Here is a 25,189-nt window from a genome sequence, read left to right on the forward strand (position 1 = left end):
GGCACCTGAGGCTGGCAGTCCCAAATGGCGCTCCCCATTCAGCATGTGTTCAAAATACAGGACTGGACGCTCTTTAATGATACTTCAGATGCCTCGGTCTGTTTGATGGTCCTGAGAAATCAGACCACAATTCCAGGGCGTAGAAGAGATAATACAGCCAGTTCTGGATTCAGGATTGCCCCCTCCCAGCAGAACTGACAATAGCAGCCCACCTAACCCAGCTCTCGGAGATAGGCCTAGCCTACTCGCAAAGTAGCACACAGCATCTTTTATTCCAACATGAACCATTCTGTTAAGTGGTAAATTAGCACATGATGCAAAGAGCTAAGGTAGACAACCTTTCACCGAGGTGCTAATTTTTGACTTTTGGGCATTTGGACCCAAAAAGGATGACCCTCTTCAACTACAGTGTTAGGCAATTTACTCATGTGTGGTCTCTTTTACTCTAAGTGTACATTCCCTTCAGGTTTGATTCTCAGTTATGTATATGTTTCCCCACTTTGACACTCACCCTGCTGTCAGATCAGAGAATCCCCACAGTTTCCAAAAGCTCTGTAAGGGGCTTTCCCCGCTGACAGAGTTGAACTGGTTTCTACCTAGGTTCGCCTCAGCGAATCCCCACTGCCACCGAGCTCAACATTGTTTTGTCTCAGTTCCCCCCCTCAGAACTGCGACATCCTTGTCGCAGTTATGAACTACACTTTTCTGCGGGAACAAGGTCGATACCACTTCGAAGTGGGGAAACATCGAAACGATACCTCATCCGTTCAACCAATCACAAGCCACTTTTGTGGCATGCACAGAATGGGAAAGTCGTGGCGGGCAGAAAACGCATGTAACTGTAAAAACTGTAAAAAAAAAAAAAGAACGCTCCCGTTTCCCGCCGTAACACAAGCGCCAATCACGATCGAGGAGCGAAACAGACACCAAGATGATCCCGCCCACTTAGCTCGGTTCCAGGGGGCCAACTCAGTTGCTGTGGGGACAGCCTGGAATCGCCCTCCACTGAAGGGAACCGAGTCGACCTTAGCTCCCTTCTGTAGTGGGGAAAGCCTCATAGTGTGGCTTTTTCTCTCCCATCGCAAGGAAAGTGAAGGAGATCACCCTGTATTAACTTTCCTTGGGTTTTCTCATTTCTCCCCACCTTTCCCCATTTATACCACATTCATTCCTCCCATTCTTCAGGCCACCATTTCAGGATGTACAGAAGGGCTCTCCCCCACCCCCCAGGTCTAAAAGTCTATTGCTGAAGCAGTGAACCTTTGGAACCAAGTGAAAATCACAAGGGTGGTCGTGGTCTAGCGAAGTAATGCTAGATGAAAGGGGGCGGGGGAGGCAGAAGGAACCTCCCCAAATGGAGGTTCCATGGAAACAACGAGGAGAAGGCAGATTGGTGCACAGGTAGGGAGGAGGCTAACCTGCATTTAAAAATGCAGCAGCAAAGAATGATGTAAACAGGAAAACCTCACGGTGAAACCAGATCAGACAATCGATTGCTGCTTAGCTGTGGGGTAAATAGTGCATGCATAACGGCCTTAATGGCCATCCAACCACCTAGGAACACCAACCTCCAGGTAGGCCTTGTAATCCTTTTGGGATTTCAACTGATCTTCAGATGACAGGGATCAGTCACCCTGGAGGAAATTAAACCTTCAGAGAGTGGATACTGCAGCATCCCATCCCCCTCCTCCCCAGATCTCCCCTCCCCCTTGTCTGGGCCCCAAATCTCCAGAAATCGCTCAACCCAGATGCGACATTCTACAATCGCCCCAAAGTTCTACCATCCCCCTCAATTGCACGTGTTAGGCTAAGACAGAGAAAGTGTCATTTACTTTTCTGGCAGAAAGGTCTGTCCACCCTAATGATTTAGGAGGAGGAGGAGGAGGAGAGTTGGATTTATATCCCCCCTTTCTCTCCTCTAGGAGACTCAAAGGGTTTACAAACTCCTTTCCCTTTTCCCCTCACAACAAACACCCTGTGACTAGCTTGGTCACCCAGCTGGCGTGTGTTGGAGTGTATAGGCTAATCCAGGGGTAGGGAACCTGCGGCTCTCCAGATGTTCAGGAACTACAATTCCCATCAGCCTCTGTCAGCATGGCCAATTGGCCATGCTGGCAGGGGTTGATGGGAATTGTAGTTCCTGAACATCTGGAGAGCCGCAGATTCCCTACCCCTGGGCTAATCTGAATTTCCCAGATAAGCCTTCACAGCTCAGGCGACAGAGCAGGGAATCAAACCCGGTTCCTCCAGATTAGAGTACACCTGCTCTTAACCAATACGCCCAGAGGTGGGATCCAGCAGGTTCTCATCAGTTCCCGAGAGTGGGTTACTAATTATTTGTGTGTGCCGAGAGGGGGTTACTAATTGGGTCCGCTTTTCCGTCTCCACGCCCTTGCCTCCCCCTCTCTTCTTCTTTCTCATAGCCCGGAGCTTGCCGGCTAGTAAGAGGAGGGACCCTTTAACTACTATTGGGTCTAGGTGTCTTGATCTAAAGTGCAAATTATTTTGAATATTGAATGTATTAGCCCTTCAGAATATAGTTAACAAACAGTGGTGATGGTGAATCTTCACTAAACTATAGTGACCACTCATGATTTCACAGTTGGCATAAAGTCCTGTTGTTTCCTATGTGGCTGGTTAGCGAAGGTAGAAAACAGGATAATTCTCCCTGTTGGGCTGTTTTAAAAACATGTTTTAGAAATATGGTAAAGTTCCTTGTTTAAGGAAAGTATCCTTCTTTTGATTTCTAGAAACAAAATGAAGTATTTGAAAGTATTAAGCATTTGACAGGCAATTAGAGGAGAAGTAGTTGTTTCTGTTGGCAGTAGACGATAGGACTTGCTGTAATGAGTTTAAATTATGGACAGAAAGATACCAGCTGGAAATTAGGAACTTTTTTTGTTACAGTAAGAGTTTTTTACAGTAACAGAGAAATTATTAATGCCCCGCCCCCGGAATTCCCGGCCACGCCCCTATCGTGCCCTACCCAGCCCCATTGGCGCTACGCCACTGTTTGAATCCCACCACCATGGGAACCTGTTACTAAAATTTTTGGATCCCACCACTGACTACGCCACTGCTGGGCAAACTGAGAATAACAGGAGGCAGGAGCTGTAAATCCAAGGCTTTGTGAATGCAGGAAGATTTTTCTTCCCTCCCTTCTCTGGGGAACCGGAAGTCCATTGACTGAATGTCCAAATAGCTTGATGGGGCTCCAAAACATTCTCAACAGTCCAGGGGAGAAACCTGACTGGGCCTCCTTCCAGTTGCCTGTGACCTGAACCGGAGTGACCCTCGGCAGAAAGCATCTACCGTATATACTCATGTATAAGTCGAATTTTTCAGCACATTTTTAATGCTGAAAAAGCTCCCCTCGACTTATACGCGAGTCATTAATTTTTTTGTGTTTTTACTTTGCCGGCCAGCAGGGGGCGCAGTTTTTATGCTAGAGGCACCAAAATTACAAGGTACCCTCAGAGGACTTTCCTGATGATGCCAGCCAAGTTTGGTAAAGTTTGGTTCAAGGGGTCCAATATTATGGACCCCCAAAGGAGGTGCCCCCATTCCCCATTGTTTTCAATGGGAGCTATTAGTAGATGGGGCTACCCTTTTGAGGGTTCATAACTTTGGACCCTCTGAACCAAACTTCACCAACCCTGGCTGGTCTCCAAATCAAAGAAAGAGTCTCTTTATGATACCAGCCAGGTTTGGTGAAGTTTGGGTCAGGGGATCCAAAGTTATTGACCCCCAAAGGGGTCCCCATCTATTGTTTACAATTGAAGTGACTAATGAAGTAGATTTTTTCATTTCTGATAATATCCCTCTTAAAACCTAAGTTGGGTTACATTTGGACATACAGATGATGATGAGGAATCCAGTTTTGAAGGATTTTAACTCTTGTGTTTTAGCTTGGTTGCTGGTTGAGCTAAGGTTTTTGTACTTTTAAAGTTATTGTTGATACCATATTGTTCTTGTTGACCCTCTTTTCCACTTACAGAGCCAGTTTACTGTTTTTCTTTGAAATAAATATTCAAAAACATTTAACCTACTGATGCCTCAATTGATGCTGCATTTCCCACCCTCGACTTATACGCAAGTCAATAAGTTTTCCCAGTTTCTTGTGGTAAAATTAGGTGCCTCGACTTATATGCGGGTCGACTTATACACGAGTATATACCGTATGGGTGTTACAGTTTCTCCGTAACAGCAGTGGCGTAGTGGTTAAGAGCAGGTACACTCTAATCTGGAGAACCGGGCTTGATTTCCTGCTCTGCCACTTGAACTGTGGAGGCTTATCTGGGAAACTAGATTAGCTTGCACACTCCAACACACACCAGCTGGGTGACCTTGGGCGAGTCACAGTTCTTTAGAGCTCTCTCAGCCCCATCTACCTCACAGGGTGTTTGTTGTGAGCGGGGAAGGGAAAGGAGTTTGTAAGCCCCTTTGAGTCTCCTGTAGGAGAGAAGGGGATGGGATATAAATCCAAACTCTTCTCTTCTTTCCCAATAGCACCACCTCGTTGCGTGCAGTTCTCTGCAGGAGCTCCCCAAAAGCAAGGAGGGAGGCAGCGTGGTGTAGTGGTTAAGAGCAGGTGGATTCTAATCTGGAGAACCGGGTTTGTTTCCCCACACCTCCACCAGATGTGTTTCTGCACTCCTGTATTCCTGATGGGTGACCTTGGACTAGTCACAGTTTGGAATTCTCTTAGCCCCACCTACCTCACAAGGTGTCTTTGGAATTCTCTCAGCCCCACCTACCTCACAAGGTGTCTGTTGTGTAAAAGGGAAGGGAAAGGAGTTTGTAAGCCACCTTGAGTCTCCTTACAGGAGAGAAAGGTGGGAGATAAATCCAAACTCCTCCTCCTCCTCCTCCTCCTCCTCCTCCTCCTCCTCCTCCTCCTTCATTATTGCTCACAGGCAAGGGGATTGCAGCAGAATATCCTGAAGAGGGTCAAAGCACTTTGAAGGGGAGGGAGCAAAACAAGTTGGGGGCAGCAGGGAGAGCTCTGGACACTGAGAATGGGCCAGTTAGTGGGGGGAGGAGATTAGTTGTGAAAAAGCCGCTAAATCCCAGATCTCCATTGTGTGGAAGACTGGGAAACAATTTTACCTAGGGCTTCAAGATGCCCAAAGTAATTTTTTGCAGAAATATTTTTATTAAAACTCTGAAGGAATGTCCTGTGGGCAGTCTTTTCAGCAATCAAATCAATGGTTAGGCCCCTCCTGCCCATGCAGAATAATGCACTTTCAATCCACTTTCAGTGCACTTTGCCACTGTACGGAATAGCAAAACCCACTTGCAAACAATTGTGAAAGTGGATTGAAAGTGCATTATTCTGCATGTGCGGAAGGGGCCTGAGTGCTATGGGGAAGGTTATGGTTCAGTGGTGGCCCATCTTCTTGGCATGTAGAAGATCCCAGATTCAATCCGCAGCATTTTCCATTAAAAGGATCAGACAGACCAGGAAGAACCTCTGACTGTCATCCTATCAGAGTACTCTATACTGACCAGAGGTTTTACTGAAAGCACCTTTATGTGCTCATAGGTCTGGACCAGGGGTCTGCAACCTGCCGCTCTCCAGATGTTCATGGACTACAATTCCCATCCAGCCCTGACAGCATGGCCAATGGCTGATGGGATTTGTAGTCCATGAACATCTGGAAAGCCGCAGGTTGCTGACCCCTGGCTCTGGTCTGGACTGTGCCTAGTAGTAACAATTGCTTCCACAGGGGGTCAGCCTAGGCTCGCACCACCTTCTCTCCACTCCCCAGCCTCTCTCTGCTGTGGTTCCCTCTTGAAATTGATTTTTTGAACCCGTTACCCGGCCTTCCTCTTTAGCCAAAAAATTTAAAAAACCCTCACCGCCTCTTTGTCTTCAAAATCTGACAATAGCTTCCTTCTGTCCTCTGGTCCTGAGTTTGCAAATATCACATCACTTCCAGAGCACTATCTTTAAGTAGCCTTTTCCTGCCCTTAATATCTGGACATTGTTTGGCTCATAAGAGTGTAGAGAATCTCAAGTTTTACGGGTGCACGTTTTGAATCCCTTACTCTGGCCCAGTGGCCTGGATTTGGATTATCCTGATTTTTGGTAACTGTCAGATTTTTTGATGCAGCGCAATGAAGAGCAAACGTGCAAACTGGATTTGATAGGTACGGTGTTTCCGGTCTCCGTCCACATATGTCAGCATTCGGGTCTGTGGACCAGGAACTGAGCAGGGGAGTATACTGTGGCAGGGATTGTTTTCAGAGGTTATTGACTCAAGGCCAGGTCCATGTGAACTAACTGGAAGTTCCCAAAATATTTAACTTACTTGTGCCAATCACAGGCCGTGCCTATTTACAGACAGCTCTGCGGCACCAGAAAAACCCATCAACCCACCCCGCCCTGCTCCTTGTTTCCTTGTTTCAGGGCTGATTATCCAGCAAAGCCTCGGAAGCAACTATTTGGGGTGACGCAGTGAATGGGGTACTGACCTGTAGGGGCTCTGCTCACTCCTAGCTAACAATGCAGAGGTGACCGGCTTCCTTTCCTGGGCGTGAACCACTGGTGGTTAGATCTTTTTGGCTGGCAACCCAGGGGTGTACCGCTCAGGGGGACATATGGGGTGAAATGTCCCCGGGCTGTGGCCATTTAGTCACGTGGGGGGGGGACAGAAAATCACCCCCTATGTCCCTCATCTTCTCCCCAGGTCCCCCCAACTTTGAGATGACTTGGTGCAAAAAAAGTTGTTTGGTTGTGGTGGGGGAGGGTAGTCACCCATGGCCCCCCCCCTGAAAACTCAGATTTTGCACCGGGCTACATTTTCCCTAGTTATGCCTCTTTGGCAACCCCAGGAGATTGGCAGGGCAGGATTTACCCTAATGGCATGCCACAACCGTACAACATCACTTCTGGCTACATAAATGGAAGTTACCTCACCAGGTTGTGGGATGTTCTAGGGTTGACCCCAAACTCAGTGGTAAAAACCATAGAGTTTCAGGCGAATCCTTGAGCAGCCTACAACATAGTGGCGTCACTTCTGATTCAACAGCTAGGAGTGGCATTGTGGGTTGTTCTGCCCCCACCATTTTTCCCCTGCCGAGTGACAGCGGAGTACAAAGGAGAACAGCAGAGATTTCCCCAGCAGCAGCAGCAGCAGCAGGCAAATTACAACCCTAGCCATTTTCCTCAGAGGTTGCCATAGAACAGGGGTCAGCAACCTGCGGCTCCAGAGCCGCATGTGGCTCTTTCGTCCTCATACTGTGGCTCCGCAGCGGCGACGCCAATGACGGCAAGTTGCACTTGGGACACGGAGAGCGTGCCTCCTTCCCCACCCCCTCCTTCCTTCCTTCCTTCCTTCCTTCCTTCCTTCCTTCCTTCCTTCCTTCCTTCCTTCCTTCCTTCCTTCCTTCCTTCCTTCCTTCCTTCCTTCCTTCCTTCCTTCCTTCCTCCTCCCTCCCTCCTCCCTCCCTCCCTCCCTCCTCCCTCCCTCCCTCCCTCCCTCCCTCCCTCCCTCCCTCCCTCCCTCCCTCCCTCCCTCCGGTGTCTTTCCCCCGCCTTCCCATATCTGGTGCCTGGGAAGGAGAGGGAGGGAGGGAGGGAGGCGCGCTTGCCGCATCCCAAGTGCAACTTGCCACCATTGGCGTTGCCACCACTGTCTATCCCACCCATTTGGCTAAAGGCAGGGCTTGGGGGTGGGGCTTGGGGAGGCAGGGCCAAATGGCTCTTTGGGTGCTAAAGGTTGCTGACCCCTGCCATAGAAGCATGCCAGCCTGGCCCCAGAATGACATGGAAATACCTTGCTCAGGGTGGCAAAGTATTTGGCCTCCTCCTCAAGCTGAGTTAAAGGGCTGTTAACCAAAGGAATAACTATCAACCTCTATGGACAATATACAAAACTGCCTTACACTGAGGCGGAATCCAGACATTACAGAGAATGCAGTTTTGGTCCAGAGTCTACGTGCTGTGTCAGAGAAACACACTCAGATGTGAGTTGCAAATTCTCCTCAGTTCCCACGTGCACGGTGCTTGATTCATATCAGCACCCCATCATTTGAAGACAAGGGGGTTCACCTTCCCCCCCTTGTACCAGTTTCCCAACCAGAAACGACCCCAGGAAGTACTATTAGGCCTGTCGAGAGATGTCAAGATCGTGTATCTTAAGGAACATATGGTTTCCCCCCAGATAACGCTGTTTCAGGACAGGCGAACGGCCCCAATATTGTCTACCTTGACCAAGATCTCTCAGAGATACCAGGAACTAAACCTGGTTATCCCTCACACCGAGGTGTGTTCCTTCCCCATTCAGAACAAAGGTTCAGGAGAAAAGGCAGCTGGTATGATACCTGCTCTGACATCCGTCTTCCTCTGCCTGGCTGAATATATCCCTCGGTTCCTTTTGGAAACTCCCCTGATCATCCCATCGTTCCTCCGGATTCTCAGTATTTCACGTCTGAAATCTCTTCCCTGCTTCTCTCCCATTGCTGGTCCATCCTCCCCATCTGGTTCTACCCTGTGGAGAGTGAGGACAAGAGGGGGCACCATCTGGCACACTCCCGCTACGCCTTCCCAGGGGCTCCCTGACACCAGCTGAAGGCATCCACTCCGGGCTGAAAAGACATACCTCTTTTCCTCCCTCCTCCCCTCGTTCCTTGCCTCCAGCTGCGTTTTCTGGGTCGGCCCCAGGCGGGACAATCCCACAGAGCAGATGTGGGATTTTTAGGCCACCGAGATGCCTTGGGGGGCATCGCTCCATGTCTCTTGAAGGTAGAAAATAGGTTGCCAGGAACACAAGTGGGACCAAGTCTTAAAAACACCAGTGGGAAGATGTCGGGGTGTAGGAGTCAGACGGAGGAGGCCTTAGTTGAGGCGAGGCAGATATCAGGAAAATGTGGGTCAAGGGATTTGGGGGAGCTGGTGGGGTTGTCAGAATATTCGGTGGCTGTTTTGTCGAAGGCTGGTATCACTAGGGCAGTGATGGCGAACCTTTTTGAGACCGAGTGCCCAAATTGCAACCCAAAACCCACTTATTTATCGCAAAGTGCCAACACGGCAATTTAACCTGAATACTGAAGTTTTAGTTTAGAAAAAACGGTTTGCTCTGAGGCGTGCGTTACTCGGGAGTAAGCTTGGTGAAGCAACCATGGAACACTTTGAACGGGTCGTGCCCAGTGGCCCAGGCCAGCCTATATGTGTGTGTGTGTTTGTGTGTAGGGGGTGATTTTCTGCCACACCCCATGATGAACTCTGTGTGCACGTGCCCACAGAGAGGGCTCTGAGTGCCACCTCTGGCACGCGTGCCATAGGTTCACCACCACTGCACTAGGGTGTTGTGGGTTTTCCGGGTTGTATGGCCGTGTTCCAGTAGCTTTTTCTCCTGACGTTTCACCTACGTCTGTGGCTGCCATCGGATCCTCTGAAGATGCCAGCCACAGATGCAGGCGAAACGTCAGGAGAAAATGCTACTGGAACACGGCCATACAACCAGGAAAACCCACAACACCCAGTTAGGAGGTTGCTGATTACCTGGTTGCTGATTGCCAGGTAAGGCCTGGATAAACCAGAAGGCTTTGAGTCAAGTGTGAGTGACAGTGGCGGAGCCCGGGCAGGAGACAAAATTGAGATTGAGGGATGGGAAACTGAGGCACAGCAGCTAAACCGGCGCATGGAGCCTTATGCTGGGAAACAAATTGCGGTTGCTTAGCGCCAGAGACATTGGGGAGAGAATTGGGATAGGAAGGTGGCGAGCCGGGTCTTGGATGTGAGACCATTCCGGTTGGAGATTAGAGGATTGCTCATAAATGGGGCGAAGGGAGAAAGAAGAACGCGTTCCAATCCCTTTGACATGATGTCTTGGGCACCCCCCCAGGACCCCAAGAGACGGCTGGAGAAGGGAAAAGGCAGTCCGCTCCGCCGCGCTGGATCGCCCCAGCCCAGTCTGTGACTCACATCGAAGTGACACGTGCCGGGGATCCGGTTGTGGGGGGAAGGGCTTGAGCCATGTGACAGAAAGCAATGAGTGCCACCTCATGCTCGGAGGTTTCTTGAAATGGAAGGGGGGGGGCTGCTGTCAAGGCCACCAGACTCTCCAATAAGGCCTCTGCTACCTTGCAGTCCTGTGGCCCTCCTGAAACATCCATCCACCCTTCCCGCCCCGGCAGTGTGCCAAATCTGCCTGCGTGCGCACGCAACACGTCTAGCCGCGGCTCCCGTTTTTCACGCTGCGGAAACGCCGGGGCTGCATCTGGACCTATGAAATCGTTGGCTACTTCCGAACTTCTGTAGCTGCCGGGCCTCCAGGCGTGCGGCTGAGAGTCTGAATCTCCTCCGCCCCCTGAACTGCTATTTCTGGGGCAGCCTTAAGAGAGGAGCATTTGCCGGGGTGGGGGTAGGGGGTGGGGGGTGGGGGCTGGAGAAAAGACAGAGCTTGGAATGGAACCACCTTAAAGTCGCAATTAACAAAATCAAGATCCTGTCAGTGGCGGGAGATAATCCAAAGCGATGGGGCTGGGGAGGGGGGGGGCACAGGGGAGGGCAAAGAAGGACATGGAGTTGGACAGGAGATACGGGGCTCCCCCGTATTCGTGTTTGGGGCTCCTTGGGGATTACAGGCGTGGGGGTCCAGGAAGCACGTTGTGGCTGCCTAACCCCTAACTGGATCAGAAAGGCAAATATTTGAGACCCAGACGCTGACGGATTCAGAGGCTGTTGCCTTTTGCTCCCCCCACCCCAATGCTGTGGGGGGGACAGCACTGGGGGATTATGTGCTGCAAACCTCAGCAATCCATCCCCTGCAGGCATTGCCTACCCCTTCGCCACGCCGCCGCCCCCCCCAGTCGTGCGTCGCCGGGCGGATAGATCGGGCCTGACAGTCTCTGACTCCCCCCAGGCCCCCTTCACACATGAGTCAATCTGCTTTGCATTTTTAATTGACGGCACGTCGCAGCAACAGAAATTTGTACTTAGCTCCCCCCCTCCCAGACCACATGGACCATCTCCCCCCTCACCCCCGCCCCACCACTGCCACACATACATACTTTTCATAATGCTACTTCCAACTACCAGGTCCCTTGGGATCTTGAAGGAGATATTTTGCCTCGCAGTTCCAGCCATGAAATGACCAGATCACCCCAGAGCAGTGGTTCTCAACCTGGGGGTCGGGATCCCTTTGGGGGTCGAACGACCCTTTCACAGGGGTCACCTAAGACCCTCTGCATCAGTGTTCTCCATCTGTAAAATGGATAAATGTGAGCGTTGGGGGTCACCACAACATGAGGAACTGTATTAAAGGGTCGCGGCATTAGGAAGGTTGAGAGCCACTGGTGTAGTGGTTAAGAGCAGGTGGATTCTAATCTGAAGAACCAGGTTTGATTCCCCACTCCTCCACCTGAGTGGCAGAGGCTTATCTGGTGAATCAGATGTTGAGAACCACTGCTCCAGAGCCTCTTTCTGTTCTGGGTCGTTCGGTCCTACCCAAGAGTGACTCCATGCTGTGTTTCCCCCCCATCCCCCCAGTTGTGTGCCATTTGACCCTGATCTCAGGAAACTGGTCCCCCCTGACTTTTTCGGCCTTTGAGCGAAACCTTGAATTAGTGTCCCACATGTTTCTCCTATTGATAAGTTGGGGTCTCCAGCCTACAGGTGAGTTTTGGAGATCTCCCAGAATAATACCTGGTCTCCAGGCTACAGAGGACAATTCGCCTGGAGAAAATGGCTGCTTTGCAGGGTAGACTGTAGGGAGCTACGTCCTGCTGAGGTCTTTCCCACCTGAAACCCCACCTTCCTCAGGCTCCACCCCCAAAATCTCCAGGAATTTCCAACCACCCCGGGTTGGCAACCTTGTATTTAGACCAGACTTCTCCCTCCAGATTGCTTTCCCCACTTTTGTTTGATCCTGACCTGATTCCATTGCTCTTCTCCCTTTTGGGGCCATTGGTTCTACCATTTTTCACCTATAATTCTTGCACAAGAAGAAGAAGGAGAAGAGGAGTTTGGATTTGTCTCCCCCCCCCCTTTCTCTCCTGCAAGGAGATTCAAAGGGCCTGACAATCTCCTTTCCCTTCCCCCCCACCCCAAACAAACACCCTGTGAGGTGGGTGAGGCTGAGAGAGCTCCGAAGAACTGCGACTAGCCCACGATCACCCAGCTGGCATGTGTGGGAGTGCACAAGCTAATCTGGTTCACCAGATAAGCCTCCACAGCTCAAGTGGTAGAGCGGGGAATCCAGCCCGGTTCTCCAGATTACAGTGCACCTGCTCTTAACCACTCTCACCACGCTGGAGTCCTAACTGTGTGAGGAGGTTCCACAGAAATGTTAGGAGGTTTCAAGGCGACCCGGTTGTTTTCCAACCTTTAAGTGAGGCCTGGAGGTCTTAGAATTGAAACTGATCTCTTAGATTGCAGAGGTCAGTTCACTTGGAGGAGATGTGCAGACATCATGTTGTCTGGAAAAAAATGCATGCATGAACTTTCAGTATTGGTACATTTGAACCAGCACTATGAACAATCAGGGGTTTGTATTGCATGCACAGCTTATACGTGTATGCGAAAATTTCACATTTTCCCTCTCAGATAGCGTGGCAACCCCTTGCTTCAGAAGTCTGCAACATGTGGTTGTCCGACACCACATATGTGCAAGCATAATATCTGGAAAGGGGTATTATCCTAAGTCAGCGATGGCGAACCTTTTCAAGACCGAGTGCCCAAATTGCAACCCAAAACCCACTTATTTAACGCAAAGTGCCAACACAGCAATTTAACCTGAATACTGAGGTTTTAGTTTAGAAAAAACGGTTTGCTCTGAGGCGTGCGTTACTCGGGAGTAAGCTTGGCGAAGCAACCACGCAATGCTTCGAATGGGTGAATCATGACCCTAGGAGGGTTTACTCAGAAGCAAAGCCAGCCTAGATATGTGTGTGTAACGGGGGGTGATTTTCTGCTCCCCCTACATGACCAACTCTGTGCACGTGTGCCCACAGAGAGGGCTCTGAGTGCCACCTCTGGCACGCGTGCCATAGGTTCGCCACCACTGTCCTAAATTAATCCTTCTTTTCTCTTTCTTTCTCTGTCTTGGTCCAATTGGTTCTAATTGGCCCAGATTCATTTCTTCTTTGCATCCCACACGGCCCTTCAGAAAGATAAAACACAAAAACTAGATTTTATTTTACAAGGGTTTCTTCTCAGGTTGTTGTTACAGATAGGTACTTAAGCGTTACTGGTTTCTTTTAGGCAGATATTTTCTTAGAGGTTACAGAGCAAATGGTTTCTTTTAAACGGCTGTTACAAGATGTGGCTTCACTTAAAGATGGTCGTATCAGTTTACAGATTACTTGACATATAATTTTACACATGCACAGGTGTCTCTGCTTAGGGTAAACCTTTCCAACACAGATCTGAACACTCTCCTAAAACTCCCACCCTTAACTCCAAAGGGAACTCACACTGGCTTGGGACAGAATAAGCTCTGGGGTTTCACTAAACTAGGCTGACCAGACATCCCGCTTTTGGTGGGACAGTCCCGCCTTCAAACAATTTGTCCCGTGTCCCGCGGGTTATTTCAAGCATCCCGATTTTTGGAAGGCTGCCGCATTGCCTTCTGGGGCGCAAGGCAGTGCTGCAGCCTCCTGCGTGCGCGGCCGCAGGAGCGCATGGCCTTGTGGGGCACTCCCATTTCCTGCCCTATCACAGGCGCTCCCGTTTCCCGCCCATCTGGTCACCTTACACCAAATCCACGCTTAATTCTGCCAGATAAGCTAAACACACCCTCATGGACCCAAAGGCATCAGTACCTAGGTGTGGTCTCCTCATGAGACAATAGCAAAGCACTCTGTGTGGTCTTAGGAGCATCCCCGTGAATTCAGAATCCAACCTTACCTCTCACCCTATTTACTAGACTCAGACCCAATGGTTTCAACCAAGGACCCCATCTTGCCCACTTTCTTGGAGTGGCAGATCATAAGAACATAAGAAAGGCCCTGCTGGATTGAAGCAGGTCCAATTAGTCCAGCATCCCACACAGTGGCCTACCAGTTACTTTAGAAGGCAAACAATCAAGCATGGAGCCCAAGGGTTTCTCCTGGTGGGACCTCCTGGCACCAAGAGGTCTACTGCCTGTGGTTCTCTTTAGTCGCTGTCGCTTGGTCCTGAACCAGCTCCAGTGTTTTGCCTTTGAAGCTGCCAAGAGCTGACCCGCTTCTCTCCCTTCTCATTCTGTCTACAAATCCTCTCAAGCAGGACCTCTTGCCGTTTATTGTGATACGTCCTGATCCAAAGCTCCAACTCAACCTGCTTTTTGCTTTTCCCGCCCAGCTGCTTTTGACCAAATCTTGTAGGCCTCACTGTTTCTCTAAGGAATCTTGAATTCCGATCCTTCCTCTGCCACTGGAGCGGGCACTGGCCATTTGTGGTTGGACCAAGCCGGGGTTCCTTGGGACCCTGATCTGGGGTTGAATGGACTTGCCGATCTGCAGGTGGAACCTGGGAGACCTTCCAGAACGACAACTGATCTCCAAAGAGCAGGTGCTGGGGAGAATATGGCTGCTTAGGAGGGTGGAGTCTATGACCTTGTATCCCACTGAGGTCCTTTCCCTCTCAAAACTCTGTCCTCCTTGAGCCCCATCCCCAAATTTTCAGGAATTTCCCAGCCCAGTGTTGGCAACCCTAGGATGGAACCAGGGGCATACCATTCTGAGGGACATTTGGGGTCAAATGTAAGGTGACCAGATGGTCACCTTTGTGAACTGGGATGGGGTAGGCGGCTGCGCGAGTGCAGCCGCAGGAGCGCACTGCCTTCTGGGGCTTGCCGTTTCCCGCCCTGTGACAGGGTGGCAAACGGCAAGCCCCAGAAGGCCGTGCTCCTGCGGCCGCGCACGTGGGAGGCTGCTGCACTGCCTTGCGCCCCAGAAGGCAGGGCGGCAGCCTCCCAAAAATCGGGACAATTTAAAGAACCCGTGGGACGCGGGACAAATTGTTTGAAGGCGGGACTGTCCCGCCAAAAGCGGGACGTCTGGTCAGCCTAGTCAAATGTCCCCAGGCTGAGGTCATTTAGTCACATGGGGGGCAGAAAATCTCCCCACACCCCTCCTTCTCCCCCCTGGGTCCATACACTGAATTCAAGACCTGATGCAAAAAAAGTTGTTTGGTTATGGTGGGGGAGGGCAGCCGACCATACAGGGGGCGGGGAGCGGAAAACTCAGATTTTGCATCTGGCTACGTTTTCCCTAGATACGCCTCTGGATGGAACATGATTTAGAGTTGTTCTCCTGGACAGCCTGTTGGAACATTCGTAGGGGACAGGGGCTTAAAGTCAGGGTTCCTGGATGCTTTGAGCACCGTGCATAGAGAGTTTGAAGCACAGGGGGCATTCCTGGATTTTGGTGAGAATGGATTCTTTGGAGTCTGTTTTGACTACAGCGAAAGGGATCCATGAACCTGCACTCTAAGGTCCTCAGAGCCAGCAGCAGATGGAGGTTTGTAGACTGAAATCCTGGCTTCTAATTTTTCCATCCCTGCAGCCTTTGACTACAAGGTGCAGCAACCCCACGCCTCTCTCCCTGTGCCGTCTGTCCCATTTCCCCCCCTCCCCATCCTTGCCATACCCTGTAGCCCTGACTGGCTATGACAAGCCCCTTCTCTATGATTTCTGCAAGCAACGGCGCATGGGTGTATAGCTGGGGACTTCTCTCTCTCTCTGCCCCCCCCCCCAGATCCATTGGAGGGAATTAAGTTCAAATCTGACACGACAACTTAGCACAAATGTCATAGCAGCATTGCGTTCCCCCCCCAGCGCATCCCAGCCTCCCCCCCTCATCAAAGTGCCCAGGAATGATATTTATTCCTGTACTACGCCCGCCCAAGAATCACTCACAACGCCAAACAAGAGGCTGTGGGTATGGGCAGCAGGCACGGCAAGGGGCATCGAAACCATTGTCGGAAGACCAAATAGGGTGGGCATCACGAGGCAGGGGGCTAAGAGCAGAGGGCGAGATCTCCAAAAAAATGAAACACCGAAGAAGGGCAGAAAGGATGGGCATTTGAGCGGGGTACCCAGCAAGGCTAGGGAGTGAAAGGAGGGAAAAGTGGGGAATGTATTTGAGGGTTCGCGGGGGGCATGAGGCGAAAGTAGGCAGCGACGGGCAAGCACCTGTCTAGGCACAGTCAGGTGGGCACTGCTGAGACAAAGAGAACCTCGCCAGCAGTGATCAGAAGTGGTTTGAGGAAAGTCCTGTTCATCAGGTTCTAAGAAAATAATTGTAAAGGCCAGGGAGCAAGACTTGGGCAGGGAGGTTAAAACTGGGTGGCAGGGAGACAAAGGAAGGATTGGAGAACTTATGCCCACAAGACTGCTTGGCTTCTGACAAACAGGTAGGCACCGGGCATGGGTGCCGGGGATCAAGGTGGGGAAGGGGGTGGTTGATTGCGGGAGGGAAAAAGCACTGACAACACAATATGTTCGTTCTTTGGGATCCTTCCATTCCTGTATCCTTCTTTTTTCCCCCTACCCCCAACTATAGACCCCCGGGGTTAGGCATCTTTTCAGCCCAGTTCATTTCCCTAAACCTCACTGATTTATTTAAGCAAACTATCTGTGGGCAGGACTTTGAAAACACAGTTTTCCCTACTAACAAATGTGCTCTTTTATTGCAGTTGGATCGAACCCCCACTTGTAAATAGCTAACTGGTATGGACCCAAATTCCGCCTGTCGCTGACTGTTTACAACCAGGTTCACCTTCTCCCTCGCCTGCTCCAGTTTCGCTCATTTGCAGTTTTCAGAACTAGAGGATTCCAGGTATATTTTAAAATATTATTTTATATTGTACTATTGATGTGAGGATCTACTTTGTAGAAAATGATAAATACGTCCGGCGAAGGGTGCAGAAAGCTGACAAACTCCATACCAAAGAAATCTTGGGAGAGGACAGATGGTTCGGATTGGAGTTTTTCGGTTGGTGCTAAACCACAAACACACCCAGAGTTGTCGCAGACCCAAGCTTTTGGGCATGGGTCACAGAGGGGCAGGGATTCTGTGGATCCTTCTGGCGGGAGGGCAAAAGTGGAATCTAGCTCTAAGGGTAGTTGGAGCGAAGAGATTGTGCTGGTTGGTGAATTTGGGGAAGACACTGTTCCATATGAAAGCAGTGGGGGGGGGATATATGTATGAAGAGGTAGGGCATTACATAACCTCAAAGCCCCCATTCCATTACCATTTAAAATTCTGCATTTCTGTGATGTCCCCCAGCCTTTACTTTTGGTCCATTTATCCTTCTCGTCTGTGTTCAGAATCCAGTTTTGTGCTTTCCCTCCGAAATGTCTTCGTCTTAGGTCAGAAGAGCTTATTGCGCCCATCTTACTATGCAGAAGGCTAGGCAGAGCAGCCATTTTGGGGTGTGTATTTAAGGGGCTGGGAACGAATGCTCCTTTGCTATTGTGGTTTGCAGTCTGGGGCGACCGACCTTCAGGCTGAGGGGGAAAGGTGGCATTAACGCTGAGGAAAATAAGTTTGTGGGGCTTTGTGGGGCTCTGTGTGCCGAAACTACTGAGCCTATAGAAAGGGGGCTATTTCGGGGAGCACAAATGGAAAGAAACCTGAACAGCCATAAAGAAGTCCCTGTTATTAACAAAGCACATGGGAGCGAAATGTCATAAAGGCATTTTCATGTGTGTTTCTGTGTGCATACAATGAAAGTGATGTGTACTTGCACTGGGTGTTTTCAAGAACGTGGCATTCGTCAGGTGCTTGGATGGCACTAGGATGGGTCTCAAGACCATATTTGTGGGTGATGGGTGCCGTGTGTTCACAGATATGTGATCATGAGCAATTGGTGCAATTCTGTTTCATATGTGTCTGAGGGGAATTATGACAGAGGCTGCATTCAGAACTATAAGTCAGAGCTGCAGCTAGCTTATTGTGCATAATGCCGGCAGTATTGGCGGGAGGCGCTGTGTTTGTGGCTTCTATATTGTTATAAAGTACTACTTTGGTATTGCTTTGTGTGCCATTAGTAAAGCTGCGATGGCGCATGGGGGTGTGGCCTGTGCCAGAGTAGGTGTGGCCAATACATCCTGGGATACCCCCAGCTCTTGGTGACCCAGAATCGAGGGCCCCAACATTTGGAATGGGCCAAAGGGATTGTTCAGACGCACAAAAAGGTTTTAGCGTGGAACTGTGTGATAGTTCCAAAATCAGCGTTTCAGTTTTGTTGAGGAAACGTTATATTGAGAATTGGAATTAAATTATGACAAGGTGGGTGTGTAGAAGAGTCGGGGAAGAAATATTGTAGTTAGATGAACATAGAGAAAAAGCAGAGATATCCTATAGGAGGGAGGTGGGTTGGACTGTGGGATGGATGGACATATGCTCAGAAGGGGGATTTGGCTGGGCAAGATTGACCGTACTTGTATCAGGGATACAGAAGAACTGAATCAGCTCATTCGGTTATGCTGCAAACACCCCAAAGAAATGACCTTCACTTCATCTGACCTCATTTCCTTTTGACTGGCTTCTTCTGTCTCAAACCAGAAGTGCCTATTGTACCTGCGGTGGCTTGCATTGCTCCCCAGATGAAGCTACTCTGTGTGTGTTTTCAAGGCTGTTGTTCATACTGGGGAGGGGAGAAGAGGACGTCTGGTTCCAAAGCACTTTGGAAAACCTGTTTTCTTGATTAAAAAATAATACATATAAGCAAGCCTTCAATCTAATTAGATTTTCACCATTCTTAAAATATGGAATACGGCACACGCAGAATTAGAAGAGTTCTATCCTTCTAAGAAAACAGATCAGGCTACAAAACTGGGAAAAGGACAATGTGGAACTACTGCAGGGTGCGGGTATTTGGGTATAATTTACATCCAGCTGCATGTGCATCTCTGCTTCCCACTGAGTTACAATTTGAAGTACTATTCCAGTTGGGTGACCATGTTAGTCTGTAGCAGGAGAATAAAACAGACACCCAATGGCACTTTAATGTTGAACAAAATTTACTCCAGCGTAAGTTTTCATGCGTTGAAACTCACATCCACCAGCCTGGTTTATAAACACAACAGAAATATATGTTTGTAGCTGGGGGGTGTTACAAAGACAGCCTGGTTCTGATGTACCCATTTGATCTTTCCTTGTTTGTTCATGTTGTTGATTGTACTCTGCTTGTTTTCTATTTCTTCCTTTTGTGCTGCTTACACACATTTCCTGAAACGTAGTGCGTGTGTGTTGGCCCGCCACTGTGGGAGTATAGCTGTGTGTTTGTGGCACTGGTCCTTGCAAATTGTGCCTTGTAGGCTTTTGTGCCTATACAGAGCATAATTGGGCAGTCTCCCACTTATGTGTTGCTGATGTTGTCAGAACAAATAATAGGTTCCAAATCCAGAACTCTCATTCAAACTAGTTCCCCATTCCATTCGGCATTTGAATCTCTCTGAATCTAAATTTGAAGTGCTTTCATTTTTCCCTACAACTCTATTGTTTCCTTTTTAAACAGCTTCTAGCAGGGCTGAGTGCAAATTTCCTTGAATCGAATGAGTTCAGACATAAGCAAGCCTAATATGTTTCTCCTGCACTGAATTTAGCTTTTTTTCTATCTCTCATCGTCCTTGATAAAGGATACATTGATCATGGATACTGATTTGTATGTTGATCACAAATACTGATCGGAGGGCAACTTTATAGTCATTTGACACTTCACAGTTCCACAGATCAGAAGTAACTTGAATTTAAAAAAAATACTCCCAGTTTCTGTGATTCTCATATGATAAAAACTCTTGGATTTTAAGTGTGAAGTTAGCAGGGCAAACTTAAATGAGTTAAGTCTTTCTTCAGTAGACGTAAATGGGTGCAGCTCTGTTTAGGGTTGCAAATAAGATTTGGCAGATATCAAGTGGAAGCTCACAACTCCTGGATCTTTAAAACCCAGAAATGTTTGTTTTATGGATTACCGTGACTAGGGTTTTGTGCAGAGTGCTTGTTCTGATAAACCTGCTAGGCTCAAAGCCTGATTTGAATTGGGGATTCCTACGGCTATAACAGCCATTTTAAGCAGGGGGCAAATTTGTTACGTAGAAGAGAGAATTCCTGCAAGTTCTCTCTCTCCTGCAAGGATATCGTGAGGGAGTCCTCCGACACATTGTTTTCCTTCTGCACAACTCTGCTCCGAACAATGTTGTAATGGATCATTTTTTTCCCTTTGTGTGTGTGCATCTGGAATTTGTAGCTGTGGAGCAGTGACTATGCTGCAATGCGTCCTTCGGGTGTGAGTGCCCCGGGATGTTTACAAACATGATATGAACCTGTAATGCCTGGGTGCACAGGGCATGACCTTTGCGGTGGTGCGCCCCTCCTGATTTTTCGTTCGGCACGCATTCTTGCAGAGAAAATTTCGCTGCAGTTTTTGTCTTTTCTGCATCTGAGGGGGTTTCTAGTTCTTTCTCTTTCCCCTCATATTACTGCTGAGCAGGTGGATTTTCTCCACAAGCAGCAACATTCTGTGGACCAGATCCGCTAATTTCCCCCCATGTATTTCCCCCCATGTATGTTGATTTACAATCATGTATAAAGTATCATGGAGACTGATTTAGAAAAAGGGGGGAGGGATGTCTGGTTTGCCTCAGAGCCAACGGGTGAGGAGTTAAAAGATGCCAGAATGCACTTCCTTCGAAATAGCTACAGTATGTATTATGCATTGCTCCACTCTAGTATTACAGATTGAAATCTTTGCCCGGAGGCAAAAAAACACACATGTTGAACTTGGCCACAAGTGTGAAGCCACGAAGGAAACAAACCTCGGCAAAGCAAGAAAGAAAGAACTGTTTTAAAAATAAACTGCTCAGCAAAACTCTAGTTGCGGAGACTCTATCTAGGTTCTTTATCTTTAGTAACATTATTTTTTAAAAAAAATTGTTGCAGTTGATGTGCCTTTGTATCCTTCAGGCTAAGCAACGGATATTAACATCTGCACACTGTGATACTTCTGTAATACATATTATTGTGCTCTGTGTTCAGTAGTGTTTTTATAAGTGCTCAGTAAAACTTGTGTGAACACAGCTTGGGCCCCTTCCACACATGCAGAATAATGCACTTTCAATCCACTTTCATAATTGCTTGCAAGTGGATTTTGCTGTACCGCACTTTAAAATCCAGCTGCAAAGTGGATTGAAAGTGGATTGAAAGTGCATTATTTTGCATGTGCGGAAGGGGCCGTAAGAGGGCACCATGTCTTATTCTGGGTGCCATAAGGTTGTGATACAAGTTGGTTCATGATCATGATATTAATGTGGCTGAGAGCTTTCTGTTGTGATTGTGGCTTGATGTGGCAAAGCATCTGGATGGCCTATGGCCTAGTAGAGCAACTGTCTGCAGACATGGGGTTGATTTTCCAGTTTCCAAGGAAAAGATGCCTGGTTGCAATGGTGCATACAGAGAGAAATAATTGCATACTTTGCTCCAGGTGCCCCTCTATTGTGAAGTGGGAGGTTTCCCAAGAGGTCCCTGTGATATCATGGGGCCCCTGGGGCAATCTTCTAGTCAAGGGTAGGAGTGGGTGTTAAAGTTTATTTATTTATTTGGAAAATGTATATGGTCCCTCTCCAAAGAACCTGCTTGAAGTGGCTCACCAAATAAAACAAGTCATTAAAGAGGAAAAGAATCTTAAACATCAACATTTTAAAATCCTATATTTTTAAACCCATAAAAACATTTAAAAAACCCATATTTTAAAAAAACTCATAAAACATCTTAAAAACCCATAAAACATTTTAAAAACCCATATTTTAAAAAACCCATAAAACATTTTAAAAACCAATAAAACATTTTAAAAAACCCATATTTTAAAAAACCCATAGAAGCCTAATAGTTCCATCTAGGGTTGACAGCTCAGTTGGGAAATGCCTGGAGATATTTTTTTTTGGGGGGGGGGGGTAGAATCTGGGAAAGGGGAGGGACCCCCACAAGGTATAATGCCATACAGGCCAACCTCTAAAGCAGCCATTTTCTCCACAGGACAACCCAATAGAAATTACACTAAAGAAGGCTGGCAGCAATTGCTGTCTATTTTCAGATGAAGTCTTGTTATAAGTATAATCTCTATAGCCCGGAGATCAATTGTAATAGTGGCAGATCTCCAAGTGCCCTTTGGAGGTTGGCCACTCTAGTTCCATCATGAGTAGGGTTAAACACTTTTAAGCCACTTGACTTCAATGGGCCTAGCAGGGTATAACTCTGTTTGGAACTGCACTGTAAAATAATTCTTGTAAAACATTCACTAGGCTTGAAGCAAATTTCAAAAACAATTCAGAAAGACCAACCTCTTCCTTAAAAGCCTGGGTAAAAAGAAATATTTTATTGTACCTAAAATAAAGTAGTTAGGTGCTAGCTAGGCAATCTTCAAGGAACAGGGTGTTCCACAGGCAGGATGCCACCACAGAAAGTGCCTTGTGGTCACCACTTGCCTCAACTTACAGACAAGGGCACAGAGCAGGGTTTGTGAAGAGAATCCTAATGCATGGACTGGATGATACTGGTGATCATTTTAGAAGACACTGAGCAGTGGTTCTTTTGTAAGCCACCTTGAGGAGAACTCAGATAGGGATGTTCTAAACAAATAAATAAATTCAGGATGCATATCACACTTTTCAAAAGCAGTCATGGTAATAGTAGTAAGAAGTAGCATGCCATTTGGAATTAAATTTGAGGGGTATATAATCTACTCATTCCATTATACAAAGTATACTGCAGTTAATGCAAAAACCACTGTGAACTTCCATGGAGTTTACCTGAAGCCTAACCATCTCCCTTTGAGGTCAGCCTGGTCATTATAATGATGCAGTGGAAATTATGGTTTTGGTCAAAATATTTGACTCAATAAAGAATGAAAGTATTGGTGTATTGGGATACTGTGGGGAATGCTTTTAAAGTGCATAGGGAACTAAAGCAAGTTAAACCTCACAACCTATGGGTGACCTCAGTCCCAATAGTTTCTCAGCGGTCAAGAGGAGGAAGCTGAGAACTTGAACTGAATTCAAGGTAGGTAGAAGAAGAAGAAGAAGAGAAGAGTTTGGATTTATATCCCCCTTTTCTCTCCTGCAGGAGACTCAAAGGGGCTGACAATCTCCTTGCCCTTCCCCCCTCACAACAAACACCCTGTGAGGTAGGTGGGGCTGAGAGAGCTCCAAAGAACTGTGACTAGCCCAAGGTCACCCAGCTGGCGTGTGTGGGAGTGCACAGGCTAATTTGAATTCCCCAGAGAAGCCTCCACAGCTCAGGCGGCAGAGCGGGGAATTAAACCTGGTTCTTCCAGATTAGAATGTACCTGCTCTTAACCACTATGCCACTGCTGCTCCATAGGGAGTTCTACAGGGAGTTCTACACCAGGCTGGTCCACCCTGGCCATCACTGGCAGATGTGGGGGTAAGGTTGCCAGATCCAGGTTGGGAAAGTCTTGGAAATTTGGGGATGGAGCCTAGGGAGGATGGAGACTTCAGTGGGGCGCAAAGTCATAGAGTAAGGTGACCAGATGGTCACCTTTGTGAACCAGGACGGGCGGGTAGGTGCGTGCACGGCCACATGGCGGGAAACGGGAGCGCCCCAGAAGGCCGTGCGCCCCGGAAGGCAGTGCGGCAGCCTTCCAAAAAATCGGGACACTTGAAAAAACCTGCAGGACACGGGACAAATTGTTTTAAGGCGGGACTGTCCCGCCAAAAGTGGGACGTCTGGTCAGCCTACCATACAGTCCACCCTCCAGGGCACCCGCTGTCTCCAGAGGAACTGCTCTCTGTTGCCTGGAGATGAGCTAAAACACCGGGGATCCCCAAATCCCACCTGGAGGTTTTCATCCCTGCTCTAGTCCCTTTAATATTTGCAAGTAGAGGGACTGGAACTCAAGCTGCAATTGGAGGGAATGAATTGGCTGCAACTGGGTAGGAAGAAGGGAGGTTCAACTGAAGGGACCGCTGGACACACTATGTCCACAATGCCCATCAAAATGGCCGCCATCTCTAAATATCCCGAATACAGAGAACTCGGCTGGGGGCCATTTCTGTGCAAACGGGCATTCCTTTAAATCTGGAGGCCAATAAACTTACATTGAAAAATGAATACTGAAGGGGAGCTGTCTTGTTAAAAGACTACCAAGACAAGACTATGGTTGGCCATACCCCCAATGTAGGTCTTGTCAGATTTCAGTCTCCTAAAGCAATGGCTTGCAGAAAGGAGAAACAGCAGCAAGGAGGAGCACTATTCTGTGAACCTGGCACTATGTTCCCATTGTTTATGCCTGACCTGGTCAATTGAGAGACTTCACGCTGCTTGCCAATCAAAGGGGCTTATCGTCCTACTTGGTTTCCTTCTGTGTCCAAAAAGAGCTCTAAAGCTTCATCACATAATAGTGCAAAAACATAGGCTAGTAGGAAGGCAAAACTGGGCAACGTAACCTTCGTAGGTTTTTAATATATTCAAAGAGATTCCTAATAGCAGAGATGCAGAAATGGAAAAATAAAGGTAGCCAGATATACTTTGAGTTGCTTTTTGTATAAAAATAGTTTACTAGCTTAAGTTACATGCAGTGGTGGGATTCAGCCGGTTTGCACCACTTTGGCAGAACCTGCTGTTAAAATGGTGCTTGTAAACAACCAGTAGTTACATTATTTGAATCCCACCACTAGTTACATGGGATAAAAACAACAAATGCTATACAGTTTCATACTGACAGACAGTAATCTTACACTTAAGGCTACATCTTGTAGCTATTTGGTAACTAGCCTCCTGGCTCTCTCTTGTGCTATATATTCAAGCAAAGAAAACAGGGAACTTTATAACCTCTGATATATGTGCTTCCTGACACATAAGCAATGGCGATTTACTGACATAAGAACATAAGAACATAAGAACAAGCCAGCTGGATCAGACCAGAGTCCATCTAGTCCAGCTCTCTGCTACTCGCAGTGACTCACCAGGTGCCATTGGGAGCTCACGTGCAGGATGGGAAAGCAAGGGCCTTCTGCGGCTGTTGCTCCCGAGCACCTGGACTGCTAAGGCATTTGCAATCTCAGTGACCAATGGCTAATCAATAGACTAGGTCATAAAACAGTGACCTCAACAACTTATTTACATACAGTTAACCCTTTAGTAACTGAATTTTGACAGACACTTGCAAAATACCAACAGCTAGACTGTAGTTTCAGATAGCCAGGTACGTAGCTTTGCAGCCCCTGCAAAAAACGGA

General features: G+C 48.2%; 1 protein-coding gene across 3 annotated transcripts in view; it reads left to right on the plus strand.

Moving 5' to 3' along the window:
- The first annotated feature begins 15,832 nt into the window (after positions 1-15,832).
- LOC125445195 (paired box protein Pax-6-like) overlaps positions 15,833-25,189 on the plus strand; it is a 32,527-nt gene continuing 23,170 nt past the window's right edge. For 2 of the 3 annotated variants that reach the window (XM_048518116.1, XM_048518118.1), the window contains exons 1-2: positions 15,833-16,345; positions 16,628-16,770. The gene's annotated coding sequence lies outside the window, so the exon portion shown is untranslated. The remainder of the gene's footprint in view (positions 16,346-16,627; positions 16,771-25,189) is intronic. The other variant, XM_048518117.1, reaches the window with a different exon arrangement.

The sequence above is a fragment of the Sphaerodactylus townsendi genome, linkage group LG15 (genome assembly GCF_021028975.2).
Source record: "Sphaerodactylus townsendi isolate TG3544 linkage group LG15, MPM_Stown_v2.3, whole genome shotgun sequence".
In the NCBI taxonomy this organism is placed as follows: domain Eukaryota; kingdom Metazoa; phylum Chordata; class Lepidosauria; order Squamata; family Sphaerodactylidae; genus Sphaerodactylus; species Sphaerodactylus townsendi.